A 7,500-nucleotide genomic window follows, 5' to 3' on the forward strand; every position below is an offset into this window, starting at 1 on the left:
TCCACTGGATGCAGGTGGCAGGTGTAGGTGGGCGTGCAGTGTCCTCAAGCTCTCAGTTAGGCTCCACCCCTCGCTCCTCCAAATATGGTTACTTCTGGTTTGAAAAAATAAGATGGCGCTGAACAAAATGTGAAACTGAGGCTTCAGATCACAAGTGTCCCACTGACGCTGTGTAGTTCTGATGTGTGTTCTCTGTCCCTTCGTGGTGTGTGTGTGTGTGTGTGTGTGTGTGTGTGTGTGTGTGTTTGAGGCCCACCAGATTAGATCTTCACACACCGACTCATTACTGTAGAATCATGACGCTTCTCTGTCGCTGTCTGCTCCTGACTGATGTGTGAGCTCTGTGATCATCGCATCGTCATAAACACACACACACAACCACACATACACACAACCACACATACACACACACACAACCACACACACACACACACACGCCACAGGCTTGATCACCTCAGCCAATAACCTCACAGCTCACCTTGCTTCCAGTGCGACGGACGGCCTGTCATTACTGTCTCAGTGGTAACCATGGTAACCAGATAGCTGGTTCAGCCACATGTTGCATCTGATCACCTTCTGCTGATGTGACGACATCATGAGTCAGAGTCTGTGGTCAGTCCACTGTTCCACAGACACATGATGTGTGTGATTTTATCCTCATTACAACGTCCTGTTGATTTATTTCACAGCATTTCGTCACATCAACACACGACAGTTACCAACTGATGACCTCACATAACCTGAGTGTTTGGAAGTAATAGTGTTATTGTTAATTTATTATTTATCACCTTTCTCACACAGTTACAAGATGACTTCCAAATTTAGAGATTGAGGGCAAACAACAGGAAAAAGATGTTAATGTGAGTCATAATCAAAATGTTGTAAACAGGAATAAACTTTTCCACTGTCAACATCAAAGTCAGATGAAAGCCTCATCCTGACTCAGGTCAACAGTCGGATTGTTGGAGTCCACAGAAACGCTGTCGGTGTCATCGCGTGAATTTTTAAAATAAACAAAGTTAAAATGAAAAGAAGAAATAATGTCTTGAATGAATGAGCGGAGTTTTCAAAAGTTTTCATATTTATTTCACGGTGTTTTATTCATTCTGCTGCTGAGGGTGTGGGGGGGGGGGATTTATCCTCAGGCTAAAAGAGTAGACATGAATAAAGATCATAAGAGCTGACACACACACACACACACACATACACACACACACACACACACACACACACACACACACACACACACACAGCAGTTAACATGCCTATGTTATAAGAGCATTGCCAGGAAGCAGAAGTTGTGCTGACATGTCAGTAAAGAATGTCAGCTCATACACACCAACGCAAACTAACGCACAGTAACACACACAAATACAAACTAACACAAAACAACTCACTGACATATTGTGTTATTATGTGTTGTCATAGGTCTGTTATTAGATTATGTTGGATTAGTGACTGATCCAGACTGAGGACGGAAGACTTGGTGGGAATCAAACCCAGAACCATTTAAAAATTTGGCATTTTCCACTGTGATTAAATTCAGATGTCAACTCAGTCGTCCACTCCAGTGATTGAGGTGAGTAAGTTGGTGATTACACATAATTGGAACATTTAATGATATATAACAATGACTCTGGTGGGACTCGAACCCACAACCTTTGAATCACTTCCTCTGTACTGATGTTAGAGTACTAACTAATGCTAGAAGTCCAATGCGCTGTCCATTGCGCCACAGAGCCTTATGTCTGATGTATGTTTGTGTTTGTGCATGTGTGTGTTTTGATACTCTCTGATGGTAAGAATGAGGATAGAAGTCTTGGTGGGAATCAAACCCAGAACCATTTAAATAATAAGCATTTCCACAGTGGTCAGTCGTCCACTCCTGACATTGAGGTAAGTTAGACGGTGATTGTGTAGAACTTTAATTTTAACGCTTGATATAAAATAGACTCTGATGGGACTCAAACACATAACGTTTGAATCACTCCTCTCTTTCCTCATGTCAACTCAGTCGTCCACTCCAGTGATTGAGGTAAGTAAGTTGGTGATTACACATAATTGGAACGTTTAATGATATATAACAATGACTCTGGTGGGACTCGAACCCACAACCTTTGAATCACTTCCTCTGTACTGATGTTAGAGTACTAACTAATGCTAGAAGTCCAATGCGCTGTCCATTGCGCCACAGAGCCTCTTGTGCTCAGATTATCTATGTGTCTGGTTTTGTACTTTCTGATGGTAAGACTGATGACAGAAGAGTTGGTGGGTATCGAACCCAGAACCATTTAAAAATTTGGCATTTTCCACTGTGATTAAATTCAGATGTCAACTCAGTCGTCCACTCCAGTGATTGAGGTGAGTAAGTTGGTGATTGCTCAGAGGTTAAAAGTGTAATGATGTAACATGCTGACTCTGGTGGGACTCGAACCCACAACCTTTGAATCACTTCCTCTGTACTGATGTTAGAGTACTTGAAAGTGCTGATGCTAGAAGTCCAATGCGCTGTCCATTGCGCCACAGAGCCTTATGTCTGATGTTTGTTTGTGTATGTGTGTGTTTTGATACTCTCTGATGGTAAGAACGAGGATAGAAGACTTGGTGGGAATCAAACCCAGAACCATTTAAAAATCTGGCATTTTCCACTGTAATTCAATTCACATGACACACTTTTGAGATTGCATAAGTCAAATATCGAATGTACAGGACTTTCATAATGTATAATGATGACTCTGGTGGGACTCGAACCCACAACCTTTGAATCACTTCCTCAACACGGATGTTAGAGTACTAACTAATGCTAGAAGTCCAATGCGCTGTCCATTGCGCCACAGAGCCTCTTGTGCTCAGATTGTCTGTGTGTCTGGTTTGATACTTTCTAACAGTAAGACTGATGACAGAAGAGTTGGTGGGAATCAAACCCAGAACCATTTAAAAATTTGGCATTTTCCACTGTGATTACATTCAGATGTCAACTCAGTCGTCCACTCCAGTGATTGAGGTGAGTAAGTTGGTGATTACACATAATTGTAACGTTTAATGATATATAACAATGACTCTGGTGGGAGTCGAACCCACAACCTTTGAATCACTTCCTCTGTACTGATGTTAGAGTACTAACTAATGCTAGAAGTCCAATGCGCTGTCCATTGCGCCACAGAGCCTTATGTCTGATGTTTGTTTGTGTATGTGTATGTGTGTGTTTTGATACTCTCTGATGGTAAGAATGAGGATAGAAGACTTGGTGGGAATCAAACCCAGAACCATTCAAAAATCTGGCATTTCCACAGTGTTCATTCGTCCACTCCTGACATTGAGGTAAGTTAGACGGTGATTGTGTAGAACTTTAATTTATTTATGGTAAGAATGAGGATAGAAGGATAGAGGACTTGGTGGGAATCAAACCCAGGGAATCAAACCCAGAACCATTTAAAAATCTGGCATTTTCCACTGTAATTCAATTCACATGACACACTTTTGAGATTGCATAAGTCAAATATCGAATGTACAGGACTTTCATAATGTTTAATGACGACTCTGGTGGGACTTGAACCCACAACCTTTGAATCACTTCCTCACACTGATGTTAGAGAATTTGAAGGTGCTGATGCTAGAAGTCCAATGCGCTGTCCATTGCGCCACAGAGCCCCAGGTTTGATGTTAGTGTGTCTGTTTTTAAACTTTCTGATGGTAAGACTGATGACAAGACTTGTTGGGAATCAAACCCAGAACCATTTAAAGGTTAGGCATTGTCCACTGTGAATAAATTCACATGACACTTTTGAGATGGGATAAGTCAGATGATGAATGTATGGGAATTTCATTTTCCCAATGTATAATGATGACTCTTGTGGGACTTGAACCCACAACTTTTGAATCAATTCCTCAACAATGATGTTAGAGTACTTGACTGTGTTGATGCTAGAAGTCCAATGTGCTGTCAATTGCGGCACAGAGCCTCTGCTTGAGTGTTAGTGTGTCTGTTTTGCTACTCTCTGATGGTATCACTGATGACAGAAGAGTTGGTGGGAATCAAACCCAGAACCATTTAAAAATTTGGCATTGCCACTGTGAATAAATTCACATGACACATTCGAGATCGGGTTAGTCTCATGATGAATGTACAGGACTTTCATTTTAACTCTTCATCATGTATAATGGTAACTCTGGTGGGACTCGAACCCACAACCTTTGAATCACTTCCTCACACTAATGTTAGAGTACTTGAAGGTGCTGATGCTAGAAGTCCAATGCGCTGTCCATTGCGCCACAGAGCCTTATGTCTGATGTGTGTTTGTGTTTGTCCATGTGTGTGTTTTGATACTCTCTGCTGGTAAGAATGAGGATAGAAGTCTTGGTGGGAATCAAACCCAGAACCATTTAAATAATAAGCATTTCCACAGTGGTCAGTCGTCCACTCCTGACATTGAGGTAAGTTAGACGCTGATTGTGTAGAACTTTAATTTTAACGCTTGATATAAAAAAGACTCTGATGGGACTCAAACACATAACGTTTGAATCACTCCTCTCTTTCCTCATGTCAACTCAGTCGTCCACTCCAGTGATTGAGGTAAGTAAGTTGGTGATTGCACATAATTGTAACGTTTAATGATATATAACAATGACTCTGGTGGGACTCGAACCCACAACCTTTGAATCACTTCCTCTGTACTGATGTTAAAGTACTAACTAATGCTAGAAGTCCAATGCGCTGTCCATTGCGCCACAGAGCCTTATGTCTGATGTTTGTTTGTGTATGTGCATGTGTGTGTTTTGATACTCTCTGATGGTAAGAATGAGGATAGAAGACTTGGTGGGAATCAAACCCAGAACCATTTAAAAATCTGGCATTTTCCACTGTAATTCAATTCACATGACACACTTTTGAGATTGCATAAGTCAAATATCAAATGTACAGGACTTTCATAATGTATAATGACGACTCTGGTGGGACTCGAACCCACAACCTTTGAATCACTTCATCACACGGATGTTAGAGTACTTGATTGTGCTGATGCTAGAAGTCCAATGCGCTGTCCATTGCGCCACAGAGCCTCTTGTGCTCAGATTGTCTGTGTGTCTGGTTTGATACTTTCTAACAGTAAGACTGATGACAGAAGAGTTGGTGGGAATCAAACCCAGAACCATTTAAAAATTTGGCATTTTCCACTGTGATTAAATTCAGATGTCAACTCAGTCGTCCACTCCAGTGATTGAGGTGAGTAAGTTGGTGATTGCTCAGAGGTTAAAAGTGTAATGATGTAATATACTGACTCTGGTGGGACTCGAACCCACAACCTTTGAATCACTTCCTCTGTACTGATGTTAGAGTACTAACTAATGCTAGAAGACCAATGCGCTGTCCATTGCACCACAGAGCCTTATGTCTGATGTTTGTTTGTGTATGTGTGTGTTGTGATACTCTCTGATGGTAAGAATGAGGATAGAAGACTTGGTGGGAATCAAACCCAGAACCATTTAAATAATAAGCATTTCCACAGTGGTCAGTCGTCCACTCCTGACATTGAGGTAAGTTAGACGCTGATTGTGTAGAACTTGAATTTTCACGCTTGATATAAAATAGACTCTGATGGGACTCAAACACATAACCTTTGAATCACTCCTCTCTTTCCTCTCACATTTATTCTGTCACTTCTCTTGCTTTTCTTGCTTCTTCTATAATCTCCTGTTTCACTTTTCCCCTCTTTTATTTGTGTGGATTTTTCCTGTTTTCTCCTCCTCTCGTGTCTCTGTTATTATTTTCAAACTTCTCGTCCTCGTTCGTCTTTTCTGTCTTTTCTATAAAAACTATTTAAATCGTGTTTCTCTCTGAAAACCTTCATTCCTCTGTTTGTTCTCCTTCTTCTAGAGTGTCTCTCTCTCTTGGACGAGGCGCTGCTTGTGGTGATGAGGCTCGCTCGTCCGGTCGTGATCCAGGGACCACAACGCAACACACGCAAACACACACACGCAAACACAAAAACACACACACACACTCGCACACACACACACATGTTACATACCACAGCTGTAAGTGCTTCTTGGCAAAGATGCGGAGAGATTAGGACAACATAGATCGGCCAAACCCACATTCAGAGGAGCAAGCATGCATGAACACACACACACACACACACACACACACACACACACACACACACACACACACACACACACACACTGTGAGTCTGTAATCAGCAGCAGGGTTGGAAAGCCTCGCTGCTCTTCTGCTAATTAAAGACCATAAAATAGCTGAATTCTGACTTAATGAACACAATCTGCTGCTTCACCAACAAAATGAAAGTGAGGCCCCGGAGGATCCGTCGCCCGGGGCCCGTCAGTCACTGCAGAGAGAAAACCTCCCGGTGACACGTGCAGCGAGCAGCAGGTTGATAAAGACGGACGTCCTCTCAGGCTACGTCCACACGTCAGCGGTTTCAAATGAAGATCATTTCTGACCACGAGAGCGTTTAGGCTCCGGCACGAACGTCCTGACTGAGATTTAAACATTCAGAGACAAAGTTCATAAAACTCATGGAAAACATTTTGTTTTAAAGGTTCAGTGTGTAAACTAACCAAAGTGATGTTTTACTAGTTTCATCTAAATTGTACGAATTATATATTTAAATACTTTATATTTAAATACTTTATATTTTTACATCAGGACCTCTCTACGGAGGCAGCCATGTTTTTTAAAGTAGCTCAGACTGGACAATGACTGAAGCCACCACAGGTTCTCTGTCATGATTGGAACATGACACTTCACCACTAGAGGTCACTAAATTCTACACACTGAACCTTTAAGAAATCCCTTTCAGCCTTCAACAGTTGATCTTCCTCCTTTAAAACAACACACACAGTCTGGAGGTTTGTGCTGCGTCATGCTGCCACGCTGCCGTCAGTTTCTCAGATAGCCTCTAATGAGACAGCAAACAGAGCCAATATGGCTGCTGCCGTGTCATTAGCAGTGGAAATGTGGGTTATTAGAAATGCAAAATCAAAACCAGCTCTGGTGACTTCATGGCTTCAGACTGTGAGCTGAAACCCAGAGAGTTCATCTGGTGATGAGCTTCTAACACGTGACACAAACAAATGTCTCTGGAGACAAAGTGCTGACACACACGTAGAAGACACAGATGAAGACGTGAAGACAGTTTGTGGTGATGAGAGCTGACGACGGCGTCAGGTGATGTCAACATGATCATATGATCACTTCCTGTCTGTCTGCTCCACCTCTCACCTGCAGAACGAGGAGGATCTGAGTCTGAGCAGAAAACCTGCTGCTGAGTTGTTCAGCTGTGAAACACGAACTCTGGATTTTACCCAGAGGTCATGTGTGACCAACCATCAGTACAAGTGTGATTCTGTGACGTGATGAACGAGCTGCAGCGGCGGCAGCAGCGGTGTTACGTGTTCGATGCCACAGATACTTCAGCTTGAACTGTCTTCTGCTGCTGTTTGGATCCAGAGTCAGGATTTAGAGCTGTCGCCCTTTTCCTT

At 42.3% G+C, this 7,500-nt stretch overlaps 10 non-coding genes across 10 annotated transcripts; all 10 read right to left on the reverse strand.

Moving 5' to 3' along the window:
- Positions 1–1,631: 1,631 nt before the first annotated feature.
- trnar-ucu (transfer RNA arginine (anticodon UCU)) lies at positions 1,632–1,742 on the reverse strand. The gene is made up of 2 exons: positions 1,706–1,742; positions 1,632–1,667 (listed from the first exon to the last, which is right to left on the reverse strand). It is a non-coding gene; the product is annotated as a tRNA-Arg (tRNA).
- Positions 1,743–2,087: 345 nt separating this feature from the next.
- Positions 2,088–2,198, reverse strand: trnar-ucu (transfer RNA arginine (anticodon UCU)). Its single transcript has 2 exons — positions 2,162–2,198; positions 2,088–2,123 (listed from the first exon to the last, which is right to left on the reverse strand). It is a non-coding gene; the product is annotated as a tRNA-Arg (tRNA).
- Positions 2,199–2,413: 215 nt separating this feature from the next.
- trnar-ucu (transfer RNA arginine (anticodon UCU)) lies at positions 2,414–2,530 on the reverse strand. The gene is made up of 2 exons: positions 2,494–2,530; positions 2,414–2,449 (listed from the first exon to the last, which is right to left on the reverse strand). It is a non-coding gene; the product is annotated as a tRNA-Arg (tRNA).
- Positions 2,531–2,730: 200 nt separating this feature from the next.
- On the reverse strand, positions 2,731–2,841 carry trnar-ucu (transfer RNA arginine (anticodon UCU)). Its single transcript has 2 exons — positions 2,805–2,841; positions 2,731–2,766 (listed from the first exon to the last, which is right to left on the reverse strand). It is a non-coding gene; the product is annotated as a tRNA-Arg (tRNA).
- A 215-nt stretch (positions 2,842–3,056) lies between these two features.
- trnar-ucu (transfer RNA arginine (anticodon UCU)) lies at positions 3,057–3,167 on the reverse strand. The gene is made up of 2 exons: positions 3,131–3,167; positions 3,057–3,092 (listed from the first exon to the last, which is right to left on the reverse strand). It is a non-coding gene; the product is annotated as a tRNA-Arg (tRNA).
- Positions 3,168–3,535: 368 nt separating this feature from the next.
- Positions 3,536–3,651, reverse strand: trnar-ucu (transfer RNA arginine (anticodon UCU)). The gene is made up of 2 exons: positions 3,615–3,651; positions 3,536–3,571 (listed from the first exon to the last, which is right to left on the reverse strand). It is a non-coding gene; the product is annotated as a tRNA-Arg (tRNA).
- A 513-nt stretch (positions 3,652–4,164) lies between these two features.
- On the reverse strand, positions 4,165–4,280 carry trnar-ucu (transfer RNA arginine (anticodon UCU)). Its single transcript has 2 exons — positions 4,244–4,280; positions 4,165–4,200 (listed from the first exon to the last, which is right to left on the reverse strand). It is a non-coding gene; the product is annotated as a tRNA-Arg (tRNA).
- Positions 4,281–4,625: 345 nt separating this feature from the next.
- trnar-ucu (transfer RNA arginine (anticodon UCU)) lies at positions 4,626–4,736 on the reverse strand. Its single transcript has 2 exons — positions 4,700–4,736; positions 4,626–4,661 (listed from the first exon to the last, which is right to left on the reverse strand). It is a non-coding gene; the product is annotated as a tRNA-Arg (tRNA).
- A 206-nt stretch (positions 4,737–4,942) lies between these two features.
- On the reverse strand, positions 4,943–5,058 carry trnar-ucu (transfer RNA arginine (anticodon UCU)). The gene is made up of 2 exons: positions 5,022–5,058; positions 4,943–4,978 (listed from the first exon to the last, which is right to left on the reverse strand). It is a non-coding gene; the product is annotated as a tRNA-Arg (tRNA).
- A 215-nt stretch (positions 5,059–5,273) lies between these two features.
- trnar-ucu (transfer RNA arginine (anticodon UCU)) lies at positions 5,274–5,384 on the reverse strand. The gene is made up of 2 exons: positions 5,348–5,384; positions 5,274–5,309 (listed from the first exon to the last, which is right to left on the reverse strand). It is a non-coding gene; the product is annotated as a tRNA-Arg (tRNA).
- Positions 5,385–7,500: the final 2,116 nt, after the last annotated feature.

Source organism: Paralichthys olivaceus, chromosome 11 (assembly GCF_024713975.1).
Source record: "Paralichthys olivaceus isolate ysfri-2021 chromosome 11, ASM2471397v2, whole genome shotgun sequence".
In the NCBI taxonomy this organism is placed as follows: domain Eukaryota; kingdom Metazoa; phylum Chordata; class Actinopteri; order Pleuronectiformes; family Paralichthyidae; genus Paralichthys; species Paralichthys olivaceus.